The sequence below is a fragment of the Pan paniscus genome, chromosome 16 (assembly GCF_029289425.2).
Source record: "Pan paniscus chromosome 16, NHGRI_mPanPan1-v2.0_pri, whole genome shotgun sequence".
In the NCBI taxonomy this organism is placed as follows: Eukaryota; Metazoa; Chordata; class Mammalia; order Primates; family Hominidae; genus Pan; species Pan paniscus.
Window position 1 is genome coordinate 13,498,658 of NC_073265.2, and position 20,973 is coordinate 13,519,630.

The window sequence follows — 20,973 nt, forward strand, 5'->3', positions numbered from 1 at the left end:
TATGATCATGTTACAATTCAGTTTTATTACAGAAAAAGTTATTACGAATGATAGAGCTATTTGTTACAGCTTCTCAACATAATTGGTTCTTGTCTTTATACTGTGTAGTATTATAAATAAATGTTATTACTACTCAGCATGATTTGATTATTTCTGGGTTTCTAATGGGTTGTGGACTTAGCCAGTCACCCTGTCTCAGTTCACAGGCCCTAATTGACAATGGTCTCTACTATATGCTGTCATACAGCAGGATACACTCCCTTCCTATAGACAAGACACAAGAATAAGAATAGTTTATATCTCTGCTACCTGTACTACAGGATGTCTTATCCTTATCTATTCTTGGGGCAATGGCAATAACAATGAATTAATATAAATTATGAGTGACCTCAGAGATGGGGTCCCTAAGATTATATAAATGTGTCCTTCTGCATCTAAGAAGAACGATTGCCCTATGGTTATTTAGGCCTCCATCTGTGTTAAAGTGATAAAGTGATGCTATTGAGTCATAATACAAGCTCATTACCAGTGTTGGGTCCTAGCATTATCCATCATTAATTGTTGAGTCTACCTTACCAAGTTCACTAAAACTTCATCATTTTTTCCAGGTTGAATCCCATCCCTTCCTCTCTCATAGATGAGAATTCCCTCTAATCTATTTATTTTAGTTAACAAATCTTCTTTCCTTAAAAGCCATTCATGATTAAAAATGAATTCAGCTTTTCTCACAATGCCTAGATCAGCATCTATCTCCCTGAAGGTTTTTTTCTGCTTGTAGGCCAATGCTTAAGCCAAGATGGTTGTTGTCATTGTATACTAGATTTAACTGGAATGAGGAACCATGTTTTACACTCCAAACTGTTTGGTTCTCAGTATGAGGATAAAAATAAGAAAAAACAAAACAACAAACAAACAACAACAAAAAACAAGAGTTCTCTAAAATTTTTGAGAAACAGAAGAGGAAGAAATGCTTCTCAATTCATTTTATAAGCAAGCATGACACTTAAACAGAAGAAGACAAAGATGATAAAAAAAAGAAAAGGAAAACAAACAAACAAAACTTTAGACCAACATAACCTAGATGCAAATCTACAAATATACCCTAGATGCAAAATCCTCAACAACTTGAATATGACACTATGTAAAAAAGTGACACATGACCAAGCCATGTTTATTCCACAAATGCAAGACAGTTGCAATATTTTAAAAAATCTAATAATATAGTTCATCATATTAATATTCTAAAATAGGAAAATGCATGATCATTTCAATAAATGCAGGAGAAAAAGACACTATTCAGCAGTTACTTGTGATAAAAATTCAGCAAACCAGAAATAGCAGAAAATTCCTTCATCTTGATAAAGAGCATACAAAAAATCCATCATATTTAGCTGTGAAACACTGAATGTTTTCCACATGTATGCTCAGGAATAAAGCAAAGATGTTTGCTTTTATCACTCTTTTTCAACATAACACTTAGAGTTCTATCCAGTGTGTAAGGAAAAAAAGGAAGAATAAAATAAATGCAGACTGGAAAGAAATAAGTAAAACTGTTCCTATTTGTAAATAATATGATTATATATGTGGAAATTTATACAGCATTTAGGAGAGAGAAGGAATGTAGAAAAGGGAGAGGAAAGGGGAGGCAAAAACAAAGGGGAAGGAGAAAGTAAAAGAACAGTGGAAGGAGAAGCAGTGTCTCATAAAATTAAGAAGGATTTAGCAAGATTAGGACAAAAGGTAAAAACAGGTTTCCTGATATTTTTAATTGCATTTCAATAGCTTTCCAAACATAAATATTTCTCAGGTAGTTGAATGCTTTGGTCAATTCCGAGAGTGATGGAAGGCTGTTTTAATGAATTTCTAGTGGCCTTTTGTGTAGAGGATTTGCTGGTCTTTTCAAGTGACCATAGTCCACGTTGATGGGTTGATTGAATATGGAAACCATCTTGAGCTCCCAAGATAAACGCCAATTAGTAATGATATATTTTACAAACACACGTGCATGCACACACATACACACACAGACATGAGAGGATTTAATTGGATAATATTTTGTTGAAGTTTTTGAAAACTAAATTCATCATCTAAATACCTATTTGTCTACAGGACATTTTCTTGTAATGTCTTTTTTATGGTTTTGGTATGGGGATAATGGTAGACTCATAAAACATGTTGAAAAGTGTTTCCTCTTATTATTTTGAAATACGTCCCATCAATACCTAATTTATTGAGGGTTTTTATCATGAAGGGTTGTTGAATTTTGTCAAAGGCTTTTTCTGCATCTATTGAGATAACCATGTGGTTTTTGTCTGTGGCTCTCTTTATATGCTGGATTACATTTATTGATTTGTGTATATTGAACCAGCCTTGCATCCCAGGGATGAAGCCCACTTGATCATGGTGAATAAGCTTTCTGATATGCTGCTGGATTCGTTATGCCAGTATTTTATTGAGGATTTTTGCATCAATGTTCATCAAGGATATTGGTCTAAAATTCTCTTTTTTTGTTGTGTCTCTGCCTGGCTTTGGTATCAGAATGATGCTGGCCTCGTAAAAAGAGTTAGGGAGGATTCCCTCTTTTTCTATTGATTGGAATAGTTTCAGAAGGAATGGTACCAGTTCCTCCTTGTACCAAATGCTCATCATCACTGGCCATCAGAGAAATGCAAATCAAAACCACAATGAGATACCATCTCACACCAGTTAGAATGGCAATCATTAAAAAGTCAGGAAACAACAGGTGCTGGAGAGGATATGGAGAAATAGGAACACTTTTACACTGTTGGTGGGACTGTAAACTAGTTCAACCATTGTGGAAGTCAGTGTGGCGATTCCTCAGGGATCTAGAACTGGAAATGCCATTTGACCCAGCCATCCCATTACTGGGTATATACCCAAAGGACTATAAATCATGCTGCTATAAAGACACATGCACACGTATGTTTATTGCGGCATTATTCACAATAGCAAAGACTTGGAACCAACCCAAATGTCCAACAATGATAGACTGGATTAAGAAAATGTGGCACATATACACGATGGAATACTATGCAGCCATAAAAAATGATGAGTTCATGTCCTTTGTAGGGACATGGATGAAACTGGAAATCATCATTCTCAGTAAACTATCGCAAGAACAAATAACCAAACGCCGCATATTCTCACTCATAGGTGGGAATTGAACAATGAGATCACATGGACACAGGAAGGGGAATATCACACTCTGGGGACTGTTGTGGGGTGGGAGGAGGGGGGAGGGATAGCGTTGGGAGATATACCTAATGCTAGATGACGAGTTAGTGGGTGCAGTGCACCAGCATGGCACATGTATACATATGTAACTAACCTGCACAATGTGCGCATGTACCCTAAAACTTAAAGTATAATAAAAAAAAATACAAAGCAACCTCTTATTAAAAAAAAAAGTGTTTCCTCTTTTTTATTTCTTAAACTTTTGTGTAATGTATAAATTATATCTCCTTAAATATTAGTAAAATTTGTCAGTTCGTTTATCTAGGTGGGTATTAATAAATTTAAAACATATATATAGGGATGTGCATGTTATTGCTTTCTTTTTGAATTTGCCTTAGTTTGTATCTTTTGAGGGATTTATACACTTAATCTAAATTAACTAATTTACATTTATAAATTTCATCATGGTATTCATTTAGTTATCCTTAAACTGTTGTAGGACAATGGAAATGTTACTTCTATCATTCTTTTTTTTGTTTGTTTATTTGTTTTGAGACAGAGTCCCGTTCTGTCGCCCGGGCTTGAGTGCAGTGGCCTGATCTCTACTCACTGCAAAATCCACCTCTCAGCTTCAAGCAATTCTTGTGCCTCAGCCCCCTGAGTAGCTGGGAATGCAGGCATGCGCCATCACGCTCGGCTAATTTTTGTATTTTTAGCAGAGACAGGGTTTCACTATGTTGGCCAGGCTGGTCTGGAACTCCTGACCTCAAACGATCCGCCTGCCTTGGCCTCCCAAAGTGCTGGGATTACAGGCATGAGCCACCACCCCCAGCCACTTCTATCATTCTTAAAATTGGTAAATTATTTATTTCCTATTATTTTCTCCTTAGTCTGGCCAGAGATTTAAAAATTTTATTGATCCCTTCAAAGATCTAAATTTAGTTTAATTTACTTAGCTATATAATTTTTCTCTGTTTAATGTTGTTTATTTCTTCATTAACCTTTATTATTTTCTTCTTTCTGATTGCTTCAGAATTAATTTGTTCTCATTTTTATAATAACAAGTTGGAAGCTTTCATCATAATTTCAAGGTAATTTTTCTTTTCTAATGCAAGCTCTTAATGGGATAGATTTTTCCCTAAACACAGAAATTTCCACATTTTGATATGTTATACTTTTATAAATTTCTCTTACTTTTGGCTAGGTTCATGTTTAAATATACATATGTGCAAGAATATTTTCCCTTGATTTATATGGATTTAGAGGTTATAAAAAGGCAAAAAAATTATTTTGGAAATTTCTAGGAGACTTAGTTCACCATAATTGTTACATAATTGCGCATATGTTGCAAGTAATGTATTGAGAAAAGTATTTATATCTGTATACACATTTGGTCCTTAATGATGAAATTAATGCACAGTTGTCTAACTATAATAATTTCCTTATAATCACACTGGTTTTCCTTTGGTGCCACAAGATGATGAATCTCACTTTAGTGTGACCAAGCAAAATGAGGTACAAAAATAGTCCAATCAATGTGAAAATATCTCAAATTCATATGAATTTTTAAAATATTTTATATGTAAATTAAATTAGAAATTAAATATATATAATATATTTTATTTCAGAAATATTTGCTTGCCTTTTGGAACTCAAAGTTCAAAACCTTCTATTGTCATCTTTAAATAACTAATTTTTAAGTTAATTTCTACTTGGTTCTATGAAAATACTACCACACAATGTGGAGATAAAGAAAACATTTATGGAAAAATTGTCCATATGGACACATTTTAAACAGATGATCAAATTAGCATAATAGCCACCAAACTGGTAAATAAACAGTTTTGTTGATTTGCTGCTTAATCAGCATCTATTCAGAATTCTGTAATATTGTTTAGTAAAACCGTTTATTTCCATCCATAAATGTATTTTATAAATTTATGCCCAGTAAATTTCCAGGTAAACCATCGAAATATTAACTGTTTTCTACAAGTGATGGTCTTTTTTTAAAGCTGCTTTCTATAGTGAATTGATGAGAGTGAATGAAGATTAAAATGCTTATTCTGTAATAAAAGCCAATGCCAGCATGCTGATATATAATCTCTATAGATCAAAAAATATTCATGCCTTATTCTCAGATTTTTAATAGTGGCTCTAAGCAGTCTTAAAAATGTATTATTTAGACACCTTATCCTATATTTTAAAAATATTTTCTTAGTATACTGTGGATGTTATACAAGTCATATAATGGATAGAGAATTTCTTACATAAATTTACAATATAATTTTTTTAAATAAAACTTTTGTGAAATTATTTTCAAATGTTATAAATGTTAATGAGTTTTGTTATATTGGTTCCAATATTTCTCATATATGGAAAATGTCATTTTCCCTGGAAATTAATATTTGGAGCTGGTGTTTAAGAAAAACCGTGTTTGATGTTGGAAAATGCTATGTCCGGTATAACTATAGATGTTTGGAAAGCAGCTCAGTTATGCTAAAGATAAAGAAAGGAGAGAAAAATGACAGAAGGGGAGGTTTGAACAAAACAAAATAATACCTGAAAATGTTGAATGGATATGTAATATTTGTGAATGTTTATGTTCTCTATTTCACCATTATTTAAACATTTATATTTTCAAAGGGAGACAATAATTATATTTTGAAATCATTTTTTTTTATAGAGTGCTGTATTTTTTCTTTTCAATTTCAATTTGGTGAGCAAACAAAATCAGTCAGAATATTATACATAATTAGGTTTCCTTTTTGAGATTTGTTGAAACGCTTTATCCTTTATGTATGTATTTCAAGTAGTATAATAAAAAAGAAATATAAAATGATTAGATATACATAAAAGTATTGTAGATTATGTTTTTCATATTTTCTTTCTTTTAATGTATTTTGCAGATATAGCCATTCCAGATTATGATTTCACAAACTAAGATGATTCTCAGTAGGGAAGCTTTACTGCATGTCGTTTTCATCAAAGGGAGCTTAGTTTATTTGCCTGTCTGAATATTGACATTATATTACTAATTTACACATTGGGGAAAGGGTCAAGAGAACTCCAAATTTTTGTTGACTTGATATTAACCTGAAAGGGGAATGTTAATAACTGACAAAATATATCCACGGTAGTTAGACATCAAGTTGTATTTATTTTTTAATCTACTGCATATTATTGAATTATTTATATATATATAGATAGATAGATGATAGATAGATAGATGATAGATAGATAGATAGATAGATAGATAGATAGATTTATTAGATGTACAGGAAATAGAATTCACTGGTGGGCATGCATAAAGAGGGGGCAGCTCTTTTCTAATGCAGGGCTAGCTGCTTGTCCAGGGGCCCATGATTCCAGGGCTATATTTGGCCCCACAGCCATCCAGGATGAGTTGTTTCTCAGCCACCAAGTCTTAAAATGTATATGCATTAAACTTAGTAAAATCGCACTTCTTTGAGATGTGGCTTTTTGGGCATTCACTGAACTTGAATTTGGCCCTAAATAAGGCCTCAATCACATGCTCCAGGGTTTGCAGCTTGGTATGGATGAACATGGCCAATGTGAACTCTGACCTCTGGGTCCTGAGGCTTTCCAAAGGCATACTACATCCGGTCTTAAACCTAGACTAGGGAAAGCACTAGATCCAAGACATAAATGTCCAATGGCAAAGGCTGTTGTACACAAGGAACAGGCTGCTGTACACTACCTAGGATGCTGCTGTTTGCAGCCCTTGCACACCAGGCCCCATGTGGCTTAATTGATTGTAGAAATTATTTTATATATTAAGTTTTTGGGGATTCGTATCTTTTATTCAAGATAGCTAAATGTAATTTATATTAGACCATATACAGTAAGTTGTAAATTATAGAAGTTGTGCTTATCAAAATCATATTCAGTGGGCAATATGGCCTTTAATATAATGAAGTTTACTGATAAAAATTAAAATAAAATAATGTGGTTTTGTAGTGCTCTTGTATGTCAACTAAAACAAATTAACAAAACCTATTGAAACCCATAATCATTTAGACTATCTACTTACACTTTGGGAGGCCAAGGTGGGCAGATCACCTGAGGTCAGGAGTTCAAGACGAGCCTGGCCAACATAATGACATCCCATCTTTACTAAAAACACAAAAATTAAAAAGGCGTGGTGGTGCATGCCTGTAATTTCAGCTACTCAGGAGGCTGAGGCAGGGAGAACTGCTTGAACTTGGGAAGGGGAGGTTACAGTGAGCCAAGACTGGGCCACTGAACTCCAACCTGGGTGACAGAGGGAGACTCCATCTCAAAAACAAACAAACAAACAAACAAAAACACAACAAAAAAACTATCTACTTAAATACCATTCTATTAAAATAAATATTTTTCTGTGATCTTAGGTTTGTTTTGTCTCAATAATATAAATAGTGTATTGATTGTCTCAAAGTGTTAAATGGAAGCATATTTTATGGCATTGCTGAAATATCTACCAACTTTTCTTACTGTAAGTTATGCAATGGTGCATTGATTAATGCATTGGAACTTGTTAAGCAGTTTGCATGTCTGAAAAACCAAGGTTCAGAGGTATGTAGGTTAAATCCGGCAATCAAATATCAGAGAGATATTTTAGAATATTATTTTTGTATACCAGAAAACACTTTTCAAAAAAAAAAAAAAAAGTAAGGTCATTAGGAAGGCATTGTAAGGTTAATCTTTTCCAGCAAAGCTATTACATTTATTTTTCTGGAGTTCTTTAGTTATAAAAAGTAGAATGTAGTTATAGGATCTAGTCAGCGTTAAATTGATTGAAAAAATGAAAAACACTGTTTCATTTTTAAATAGATTAACAATTAAGCAAGTTGTTTATGTTGTCCCACTGATATACTAGAATATGCTACATTCTTTTGGGCATCTTTTAGACCATAGTGCTAAAATTTTGAGAATGACAGAGAGACAATTAGGAGCTCAGCACAAAGCAAAATGTTACGAATCAGGAAAATAAATAGAACAGAGATCAAAATTAGATAGAGGCAGAATTGGAATGATACTGAAAACAAGAGATGGAACTGCAGAAAATACTATGGCAGATCATTCATTCCTTTGAATGGTGAAAGTAGTTAATACAATGGCTAACAATTGAAATGAAAAACCAGACCCAGATGAAAAAATGCAAACCAGTAAACTTACCTAGTCCTATTATTTCACTCAATTGTAGGAAATACATGAAAAAAAAGTTGTTCATTATGAATCCTTTTTTCTAACATGGGCAGAAGGCACCACTAAACCTTTCTCATTTTTTTACTCAAATGTTTGTGTTTTCTCATAGAACTTATAATTTTAATTTATTTTTCAATATATGTTTCCCATACAGTCTAGTTGGATTCATAGTTGCAATGTTTCATGTGGTATATTTGCTCCCTATGGAATAGAACATAACATTAATCTTTAGATGTGTCACTAGAGAGATTTGTATATATCCACATAAATCTACAGTTGCAACTAGAAAAATTATCCTGTGAAAATTTTGTGATATGAATGTCTTTCAACTTTTTAAAAAGTAAAGAGAAAATGATGAACAAATATGAGTTGGAAATCAGAATGAACAAATCATGAAAATAGAGTGTACCCCTTCAAAAATTTTGAAAAGTAAGAGAAATCGGTAGAACAGCTGTATTATCATTTACAAAAATGTTTCTCTACCTATAGAACAAACAATTATTTTGTCCTCTAATTTCCAAATAACTTACAGAACATTTATTTCCTACTGTCACTGGAATGGCAGGCTGGCAGGCTGAGTTGGTAGCCCAATTGGTTCCTCACATCAAAAGATTCCCTTTATTATTTCCTTATTTTCTCTTTAATTCTGGCACTCCTTCATGATTGAACTTACAGATGTTCTTTTGTCTGCTAATTTTCGAGTAAGCCTGTGCTCTCTATAACTTTCAGTCTCAATATCCTTCTACCATCAGCCTTTTGTCTAAACATTCTTATTCTGGTTTGTTTCCCTGAACTCTTGACATCAATCTCTGTTCCTTCAATATTCTGTTTCTTCTACTGGAAGCACTCTTTCCCAGATTTCACCCACTTTACTCTTCTCAATCTCTGTGTCTGAGTTAAATGCTTCCTTAGGTTTCTATGTAGGATTGTCTGTCCATCTGTAATTTTTCTATATCTCTCATGTTAACATCCTTACATCCTTTACTGAAAAATGTCTCCTTTAAAAAAAAATCAATGTGTTTGTTTACTTTCTTAAAATGCCCTCTAAACTGCAAGGTCAAAGAAGGTAAGTGTGATATTTGGATATTAATATCTACCACTTAATACAGAAACTATTCTAGCACTTGTATAGGCAGTATGTCATAATTTTAGAACTCTAAAATAAAAACTCATAAACTGAAGTTAAATATCAATTTCCCACTGCTATCTCCTTTTCCTTTTAACACATTGATATTATTTGGATCTGTGTCCCCACCCAAATCTCATGTCAAACTGTAAGTCCCACTGTTGGAGGTGGGGCCTGTTGGGAGGCAATTGGATCATCGGGCGGTTTCTCTTAAATGGTTTTAGCACCATCTCCTTGGTGCTGTTCTTGTGACAGTGAGTGATTGTGAGTCTGGTTGTTAAAAGTGTATAGCACCTCCCCACCTCTCACTCTTCTTCCTGCTTCCAGCCATGTGAAGTGCTGGCTCCCCCTTCACCTTCTGCCATGATTGTTAGCTTACTGAGGCCCCTGCAGAAGCCCAGCAGATGCATCATGCTTTCTGTATAACGTGCAGAACCATAAGCCAATTAAACTGCTTTTCTTTATAAATTACCCAGTCTCAGGTATTTCTTTAGAGCAATGTAAGAAAGGACTAATATAGAAAATTGGTAGAGGAATATGATATTGTTGTAAACATACCGGAAAATGTGAAAGTGGCTTTGAAACTGGATAGTGGGCAGAGATTGGAAGGGTTTGGAGAGATCAGAAGAAGACAGGAAGATGAGGGCAAGTTTTGAACTTACTAGAGTCTTGTTACATTGTTGTGACCAAGCTACTGATAGAGACACATAATGAAGTCCAGGCTGAGGAGGTCTCAGATGGAGATAAGGAACTTAATGGGAACTGGAGCAAAGGTCACTTTAGTTAGGCATTAGCAAAAAGGTTGGCTGCACTGTGCGCCTGCCCTAGGGATCTGTGGAATTTTGAACTTGAGAGTATCTCAAGTTCTGGTGGGTATCTGGTGGAAAAAATTTCTAAGCAGCAAAGGATTCAGGAGGTAATCTCACTACTTCTCACAAACTATCTTGATGTGTGTGAGCAAAGAAATGACCTCAAACTGAAACTTATATTTAGAAGGGAAGCAGAGTGTAGAAACTTGAAAAATTTGCAGCCTGGCCATGTATTAAAACAAAAAGCCCATTTTCAGGAGAGAAATTCAAGCAAGCTGCAGAAACTTGCTTAATGAAAAGGAAGGCAAATGCTGATAGCCAAGAAAATGAGGGATACCCTCCAGGGCATTTCAGAGACCTTTGTGGCAGCTCCTCCCATCACAGGCTCAGAGGACAACGAAGGAAGAATGGGACACTACTACATGTATCTCATCTGTTGCAGCTCTAGCCATGGCTCCAAGTGGCCCAGGTACAGCTCAGGATGCTGCTCCAGAGGGTTCAAGCCATAAGTCTTGATGGCTTCCATGTGGCATTAAGCCTGAGGGTGCACAGAGCACAAGAGTTGAGGCTAGATTTCAGAGAATGTATGAACAAACCTAGATGTACAGTCAGAAATCTGCTGCAGCGTCAGAGCCCTAATGGAGAATCTCTATGAGGGCACTGAAGAGGGGAAAGGTGGGGTTGGAGCCACCACACAGTGTCCCTACTGGACCACTATCTAGGGGAGCTATGAGAAGAGGGACACTGTCTTCCAGACCCCAGAATGGTAGATCCACCAGCACTTGTACCGTGTGCCTGGAAATGGTGCAAGCACTCAACACCAGCCCTTGAGAGCAGCTGTAGGAGCTGAACCCTGCAAAGTCACAGGAGTGGAGCAGCACAAGGCTTTGGGAGCTCACCCCTTGCAGTGGTATGCCCTGGATGGTGTCAAAGGAGATTGTTAAGCTTTAAGACTTAATAACTTTCCTACTGGGTTTCAGACTTGCATGGGGCCCGTAGCCCCTTACTTTTGGCCAATTTCTCCCTTTTGAAATGGGAGTATTTACCCAATCCCTGTACCCCCATTATACATTATATCTTGGGAGTTTTTTTTTTTTTAATTTTACAGGGTCTTAGGCAGAAGGGGCTTGCCTAATCTCAGATAAGACTTTAGACTTTGGATGTTTGAGTTAATGCTGAAGTGAGTTAAGACTTTGGGGGACTGATGGGAAGGCATGATTATATTTTGCAAACTGAGAAAGACATAAAATTTGGGAGGGACTAGGGCAAAATAATATGGTTTGGATCTATGTCCCCAACCAAATCTCATGTCAAATTGTAATACCCAGTGTTGGAGGTGGGGCCTGATGGGAGGTTATTGGATTGTGGAGTGGTTTCTTTTTAATGGTTTAATACCATTTCCTTGGTGCTATTCTTATGATAGTGAGTGAGTGAGTTATTATGAAATCTGGTTGTTAAAAGGGTGTAGCACCTCCCCACCTCTCACTTTTCTTCCTGCTCCCAGCTATGTGAAGCACCGTCTCCCTCTTCATTTTCCCACCATGGTTATACATTTCATGAGGCCTCCCCAGATGCCCGGCAGATGCAACATTCTTTCTGTACAGCATGCAGAACTGTGAGTCAGTTAAACCTCTTTTCTTTATAAATTACCCAATCTCAGGTATTTCTTTATAGCAATGCAATAATGGACTAATACACACCTAATAATATTATTTCCTTGAATCACGCAATCAATTACCAAAATCCTCTGTGTGAAATGGCTGGCTTCCTTTTATTGGTGGTTAACTGCTAATTAAACAATACTTTTGGCGTTTCAATTTTGTTGTTATTATTGTTCAAAGCTTGTACAAAGCCTCCATCAAGTAGTCCAATTATCCAGCTTCTGTCACTCCTGGACAACATTTGTATTTAAAAATACCTTTCAGCCAGGTGACACACACCTGTTGTCCCAGCTACTCAGGATGCTGAGGCGGGAGTAACACTTGAGCCCAGGAGTTCTGGGTTGTATGCACTATGCTGATGAAGTGTCTGCACTAAGTTTGGCATCAATATGTTAGCTTCCAGGGAGCAGAGGACCACCAGGTTGCCTAAGGAGTGGTCAACTCAAAAATTGAGCAGAATAAAACTCCTCTGCTTATCAGTAGTGGGATGACCCCTTTGAATAGTCACTGCACTACAACCTGGGCAACATAGTGAGACCCTATTTCTTAACAAAAAAAAGAAAGAAATACCTTCCATATTTCTGCAAGTATGTGAGTTATCTTTGATTTAGTGTTACCTTTTTGCAGTGAATGAAGTGTAATAACCTCTTGCTCATTTTGTTTACAAAAATAAATAAATAAATAAAAGCAGGGACATTCTAAGTGGAATCAAGTTCTAAGTAATCCAGACATAATACTATTTATAGAATAATTCAATTTTATGATATATTTCATGTGTTGCTATCCTCAGTTATATTTACTCATGTATAGTTACACTTGTCAATGTCCTAGCTATAATCACCTATTTTTAGATTTTAATAAATATAATTAAATTAATAGCATTTCTATTTTTATAACAAGTTCTAAAATTAAGCCACAGTTGAAAATTCATGATAAGATTAAGTTTGATTTTTATTTCACTTTTATATGTATGAATCTTAAGAATTTGGTATTTCCTATCTAATATTTGTCTTTCTGTTCTTGGAAACTAATTTCAAATTATTTACAAGTTTCAGAAGTATGTAGCCAGTGAAGAATCCAATATCATTTTGTTCAATATACTTATAATTTGAACTTAAATATGTATACTTCCACAAATGTCACTGAAGCAAGTATTTCAAGTATTTATTTCCAGGTATAATTTCAATTATGGGGTATTCAGATATCTTGTTATATCAACAACTAAACATAACATATTAAATTATTTGAGATATAAAAAATATATCTTGAAAACAGTGCAGTTCTAAATCTTTAAGGTAGGAAAGCAGCTCAGCAAATGTTTTCCTCCACTGTCCATGAGGCAAATATCTAATGACTGTACACACACAATCACACTCACACACATACATACACATTCTGTCTCAAATATAGATATATATTCACACTCTGATTCAATGAATTCAACCTCATGACTAAGGATTTGAATAGATAGTGTTTTTTAACCTTCATCCTTTCCTCTACTGAAATTTATAATTGAATTAGCTTACTTATTTCCTAGTATAAACATTCCAGCATTGTGATACTATGATAAGGTTAAGATGTGAAAGTGTTTTTTACCATTTATTATAGAAAAACTATCTTATTTTCAGATTTATAACAACCTTTTCAAATCCACTAAGGAAAAGTGTCTATGCCTTATAGATTGAAAAGCTCATCTTTACCAGTTAATTTACATTTTACTTTTTCCTAAAATAAAAGGCTCTCCATATCTGTAGGTACACAGTTTGACTTAATTATCCTATGTTATATATTGTACATAATTATATGAGAGGTAGTGGCAATTTAAACAAATAAAATGATGGCTATTTCTTTTTATTAACTTCATCATATTTCACTGAGGTTTTCCTTACTTTAGGCTTCCTTGATGGCTGCAATGTATGCTAAAAGTAAATTTTTATGTGAAATGTTTAAAATATTTGAAAATGATGCTTATTGTTTGTCAGGTTTTGCCACTATTAGCATGACTCAGTACCCATAGAGTCTGTCTCTTAGGCATGTGAAGCAAATGATTTCTCTGACCCAAAACATTTCATATGCCTTAAAAGTCAAACAATGCAAAGATGTGATATTTAGAATACTAGTTACACAATAATGGATAATGACTTAGCTTTTAAAACAACTGCTTTAAACATGACACATTTAAAGCTAATTTGTAACTTTCATATGTTTCTGAAACTTTTACAGTCACTAAATAATTTGAGTAAAGCAAATGGGTTTCAGACCGATTACAATTTGGAAAGATTGATTATAGATTTTGAATAATATGTAACAAAGAAAAATGTGGTCACTTGATTATATACCTTTTCCCCAAGATCAAGTAAATACTTTATCAGTAGAAAAAAGAAAGAAAAGCAAAAAGAAAAGAAAAATAAAGCAACACTGCTATATAGAACTTTTTTTTTTCTAAATGGAATCCAGCAGCAAAAAAAGATAATTGAAGATACTATTAAAAGATACAATTTAATATTAATATTGACCACATTTATAAATTCACATACTTTTATAAAACATATGCACTTCTGAGTATAAAACACACATAATACAAAAAAGATTATTACATTTTAAATTGTTAAAATTTCCTCAATAGTTTTTCCACACCTGATGATTACTCTCAATCTCAACAATATAATTACAAATAATGTTTATTATTCAAAATAGATTATTTTTGTGTGTGTGTTTTATTCAATTAGGTGGTAAATTATAAGATTTTGCCAGGTGATTCAGAGAAGTAGCCTGGAAAAGTTTATATAGATGGTACTAAATGAAAGATAGAAAATTAAAAATTTATAGTTAAATTTATTAGAAACTTAAAATTCTTTAAAAAATTATAGTTAGGTAAATAAATCAACTAAATTTTTCCTTTTTCCTTCATATTGCAGAGTGTATTATTCCAGCCGCTTTACAATGCAGGCTTCCCATTTTGATACTAATTTTAACCTGATTTTATATATCAGTATTAAGGAGACGAAAAATAAATGTGATTTTCTCCAGCTCTATATCCCTCCAAGGAGAGCTTTGGAACTGAAATCCTAATCAGGGGTTACATTTTTAATATTTTTGTCTCAAATGAATTTGGAGTCCTCCATAGAATTTCCAAAGTTGCAGAGCAGAAAAGAGGTTACCAATAAAATTGGGTAGTTCTCATCCCAATTACAGAATTAGGCCAAGTTATCAGATATGCAGCAAATATCCACTCAGAAAGATTGAATATTTAAATATTTTAATTTATGAAGTATTAGCCTATTGCTCAGTTATAGTATTTTGGAAATTTTTCTTTAAAAAATGTATCAAACTTGTGGTTAGATGACATTACTGACTCATTTTGCATCTGATCAAAACAAATAATGCATAAAACAAAGCAATGTAAGTTATAAAGCATTTTAAAATTGAAATAAGAGATCTTCATTTCTGTTGCATATCAAATGGGATTGATTGACTTCCTTTTCTCAAAAATGTCATATAGAAAACATTTCTACCCTCTAAAAATTACTAATAACATTAGCATCAATGACTTACAAGTAGACACAAGTAAGATGAAACACAGATTAACTCATACCATCAAATTCATATGACCAAGTATAATCCCATTATATAACTATTTTCTATCACTAAGCATAGTCCAGCTATAAGTGTAAAAGGATGACGAAAAATGTTGCTAAACATTAAGTGAAAATAAACTGAAAAGAATTCTTAAAGACAAGAAATACAAGAACACACCAATTTGCCATCACACTTTATGTTCAGCCCTTTAGTGAAAAAAAAAGTTTTCTAATTAATATTTCTTTTACATTGGGGACAAGTACATAATATAGTCATCAATTTGCTTAGATTCTGAAATACTATTCATTCATGTACATATTTTCTCTATTCAAATGTACTATTCACATCACTTGTCAATTTGCATATATTAAATCATCATGCATAATTTACCATATTTTGAATATTTTATTAATAATGACCCTTTTCTACAATTTTTATATGCACTTAAATTTTAAACAGCCAAACATTCAAAGGCTTAAAAATCAACACTTGAATTTTAAAATACTATTTGTATGAAATGAAATATTTAATTACAAATGTTAACTATATGTTATTGCTGTAACTATTGGGATAGACAGTGGGCAGTTAGTATAAGCTACTTTGTTAATAAATAAAATTTTAAAAATAATCAATGGAATGTTCATTTCAAACTACTTTGTTATTTCATTTCATTTAAATTTAGCATAAACTTTACTTCGGCAGCCAATTCCTTAGTTGTTCTTCTCCATTAACTCATGACTACTTTAGCCCTTGATGCCAAGCATGATGATGTTTGGTTTCAGAAGTTGCCACATTAACAATAGGATCCTTGAAGCTACAATCATGCTAACCAATTTTGACAATTTTATATTTTATAGGGCCTAGTTCTAACATTCCATTGTTATTTAATTTTATAAATATTTTTTAAAATCTTGTTACTAAATTAAAAATAGACCTCTGGAAAATAAATCAAAAGGTTTTTTTGTTTTTTGTTTTTTGAGACAGAGTCTCACTCACTCTATCACTCAGGCCAGAGTGCAGCAGCCTGATCTTGGCTCACTGCAACCTCTGCTTCCTGGGTTCAAGTGATTCTGCTGCCTCAGTCTCCCAAGTACCTGAGAATACAGGTGCCCACAACCATGCCTGGATAATTTTTGTACTTTTAGTAGAGATGGGGTTTTGCCATGTTGGCTAGGCTGGTCTCAACTCCTGACCTAGGTGATCCGCTCGTCTGGGTCTCCCAAAGTTCTGGGATTACAGGCATGAGCCACTGTTCCCTGCCAAATTAAAAGTTTTTGTATGAAAAAGATATACACAAAGCAAAGATACTTTTACAGTATGAAAGTGAATTATAATTGAGAAAAATATCTGCAGGCCATAATAGAATAGTTCTATTTCAATAGTTTGCAAACAATTTGTTAGTTCTGCTAAATAAAAAAAATTCCAACACTTGTTAAAATGGTTAAGGATCACTTTATTTAAGATTAAAATGATAGGTGTCAAGATGATTCTAATAGGAAGAGAGATAAGGTTCAACTCTGAACACAGCAAAGATATCTGGGAAGTGTAGCTAATGAGCAGAGTGAAAGGTTGTCGATGAATACAAATTACTAAGAGGAGACATCAAGGGTAGGGGATTTCTTGTTAGCTAACGTAAGAGGATTCTTGCTGAAGGCAAGCCAGAGTGATCAGATATCAAGAGTGGGAGATTCTCTCTAAAGTGACTTAGCAGCATTCTTGCAACAGCTGGACTAGGCAGTGTAAAGACAGGGCCCAAGGGCAAAGCAGAGTCAAAAAGAGTGCTCCTAGAAGCCTGACTAAAGCGTAGACAAGAAGAAAGTCTTCATCAGTTCAAAAGTCACTTTCTATACTTATGATTTGGCCATGAGCATTCCTATCTTTACTTAGTTTGGAGGAGTGGACTCAGCAGCATGTATGTTATGGGAAAAAAAGAGATTCAGAAAAATTACTTACATAAGTTTGAAAGGCAAGATGAAGCTGGCCATATGGTAAAATCCAACAGAACTCTTCTGGTTAAGAGTAATTTGTAAAATAATTCATACATTGCCCATTATATGCGTTAGATATATGTAAATTTTACCATGTTCATTCTTCAGAACAGAAAAAGTGAAATACAAAGGCAAACATGGTAAAGCAATTTATTTTAGTTTTCGTGAGAAGTTGTTCTTCTAGAGTATGTTATATGACTCTATGCCCTCAGTTTGAAACTGTCATTGAACCATATCTAAATTAACTAATAAAATGAACTTTGAATTACATATGCCACTGTGTGCAAATTAACATTCATTGACTGTATGTGTATGTAAATATTGCCCAGTAAACACAGCCATTTACATCTTCATAAAGAGAATAACATTTCCAACTAAAATTCCTTCTAAAATTGGACTCATATCAATTGGAAGTATTTCAAACAATTACTAAACTGATTTACTTGGACAAATATAGAAAATATTATCTAAGCTATGTGTACCTATTTTTTTATATTCCTAGAAATTAGGGGGAACTTTTATTTCCTTTGATTGAATATGAGTTTCTAACTTAACAAAATATATAATAGTGAGTCAGTAAAATGAATACTTTTACCAAGGATGGAAAGTGTTCTGAATTATCTAAAAGACATTTTCATTGCAGTTAACATTTGCCTGTGTAGAACAGATTAATATTAAAATCTATTTTTTCTTTTAACAAAATTTAGCAAATGAGGAATTTTCTATGGTTCATTTCTTCTGACATTTCTTCTATGTTGACCCTTCTCCCACTTCATGTTGCAAGATGTGAGATCTTACTTCATTTATCACATTCATATTCAAGGCAAACTAAATAGAATCAGGATGATAGGCTTGTACATTTATGCTTTTTTACAGAAACCTTTAGAGAAGTGTTCAGCTATATTGTATCTCACCTATAAAAAGTGGTTCACATTTCCAAATGGATAAAGGCTAGAAAAATCAAGAAAAAGAGCTGTCATGAGTACATGATAGCAAACATAATTTGGGGCTTAGACTCATGACCAAATTGAAGTTCTGTAAGAAAGAAATTAAGAGAAAATTAATATTGGGCAGGCAAAATCCATGTTGGTATATCCTTATGCATATAACTAGAAATATATTGCTAATTTTAATAAACTTACTTTCAAAAATGTATTCTGTGTTATTATACTTTAACATGTGTTCAGTAACTGTGTGTGTTCCTAAACCTTGTCATATTTGGATATGATTTTTAGCCATAAATAGTGGGGCAAGATGGAAAATCTGAAGTTTTACAAAAACTAAATATAAGACAAAAAATATATATATTCAACTAAAAAGGAGTTGGCAACAAACTTCTCTGATTCTATATCAAATCCCAAAAAACAATGGAATATGTATCAGTAATTATTGACTACCATAGGGTAATAATAATAATAAATGGTCATAAAATAGTTAATGGAAAATGATAGATATTAATTATTGAATGATAAAGCACAATGTAAAACAAAATGATAGTAATAATCGTACTCACAAACATAACAATCTGTATGTAGAAGTCTAGGTTTTCCAAATTAAAGCTGGTTACTCACAAAATCCTTGAAAAGAGTGAGAAGTTGGTGGGGTGATTATATTTTTAAGCTATGAAGTCAGATAGTGTGATGTTTCATCTCAGTACCACTATAAAATAAAGTTTTAATCCTGTTCATGTCACTCTTAATTTTCACTAGCTTTTCAGGTAAGGAAAATTCATGTCCATCCCTTCCTTGATTCATCTCTTTCAAAAGCAACATTTTAAATGGTTGATGACTTAACATCACTGCAACTATTTTCTCCTTCATTTAAGAACATAATCAACCATTTATGTGGGCATGCTTATTTTACACCTCAATTTTGGCTCAAGGAATATAACACATATTGGCTTCTTTCTTTCATTTGCCATATCAAATCCATGAACACCTGCCTTTAAGATGTATCAGATTACTTTTACCTCTTACTAGCCATGTCCAGGCAACTGCCAAAGCACTGGATCATTGGAATAGCTTCATAAATGATGACCCTGTTTCTCTCACTTTCATTCCTAGAGGCTGTTTTTCAGCCAGGAGTCAGAATGATTATAAAACATAAATCAAATAATTTCACAGTCTTGCTCATAGCTTTCTAATTGTTCCCTTTCTCAAAGTAAAACCCAAAACCTTGTCATTGTTTGTGAAAGCAACAATATGGGATCCTTCTCCATACCTCTCCCAATTTATTTTATCACAGCCCTCATTGTTTTGGTCATTCTATGCTTAAGAGCCTCCTGATATTTCTTGGAAATGCCAAGATTCACCCACCTTAGAAACCACTTTGTTTTTCTGTCTTTAAAAGAGACATGCGCTGTAGATATTTGCTTGCTACTCTACTTACTTCGGGACATCTCAGCAGAATTCTTTTGAGAGGCAGACAGTCACTCTGGATCTGCATTCAAATTTCACCCTAGAACTTATCCGCATGTTAATACTGCCTTCTTTTTTTAATTTTTCACTGCCTTTCTCGCCCAAAAAGAAAGAACATAAGCTCTTTTAGTCAGGGACAGCTATTTTTTTTTTTCTGTTTTCTCTTTTTCTTAACCTGGCATGAAGACACATTTCTGGAATAGAGCAAATGAATAATAAATATTTGTTGAATAATCTTGCATAAGTTAATCCTTAATTTGTCAACTGTTGATTCATTTTGCTCTGAAATCAATGACAATAAAAAAGAATTGTACTTCTATTTTGTACTTTTTTACTCAGAGTAAATATTTATTGAGATTTAATTTGTGCCCTGTAAACTGCTAAACTCCTAAATCCATTAGGTCTATTTCTCCCATGAGATAAATATTTGCTCTTCATTGAGGATATAGCCAGCAAGGCAGAAACTAGTCTAGGACTTACAAACAATCTGATTTTATTATGTGGAGCAGGTAACATCAGGGTGAAAATAACTAAGAAACAAAGCAAGGAATAGTGATGAAAGTATTAGCACTAGCAGAGAACTAATCCTTTCCTCATGATAGTAAGGTCAATGGGAGAAACTAAAGTTCCAGAGATCCAGTAATGAGCCATTTCACAGTAGAATTACTGCTGGTGAGAAATGGGACCAGGGAGAAATATGATCTCTGATGTAGGTGTCATTAGAAGCAGAGAAAACAAACAAACAAAAACAGAAGTGGCCCTTCTCCTTGCCTTTTCCTGCCCTTCAATCTTTGGCCTTTGCCTTCCCTTGCCTGAATCTACCCAAAGACTAGATGACAAGGAAGCATGGGAAATGCAGATTTCTGTTACAGTGAAAAAATAAAAGAAAACTGCTGAGGAAATTGATCTGAGAGCAAACAAACTTTGATCAGCATATTAATATTATCATGTCATTTTACAGATTAAAAAATTCAAGTTCAGGGTTCGGGC

At 33.7% G+C, this 20,973-nt stretch overlaps 1 pseudogene; it reads right to left on the reverse strand.

The window, feature by feature from the left end:
• Nucleotides 1-6,879: 6,879 nt before the first annotated feature.
• LOC129394068 (small nucleolar RNA SNORA70) lies at nucleotides 6,880-6,974 on the reverse strand (annotated as a pseudogene).
• Nucleotides 6,975-20,973: the final 13,999 nt, after the last annotated feature.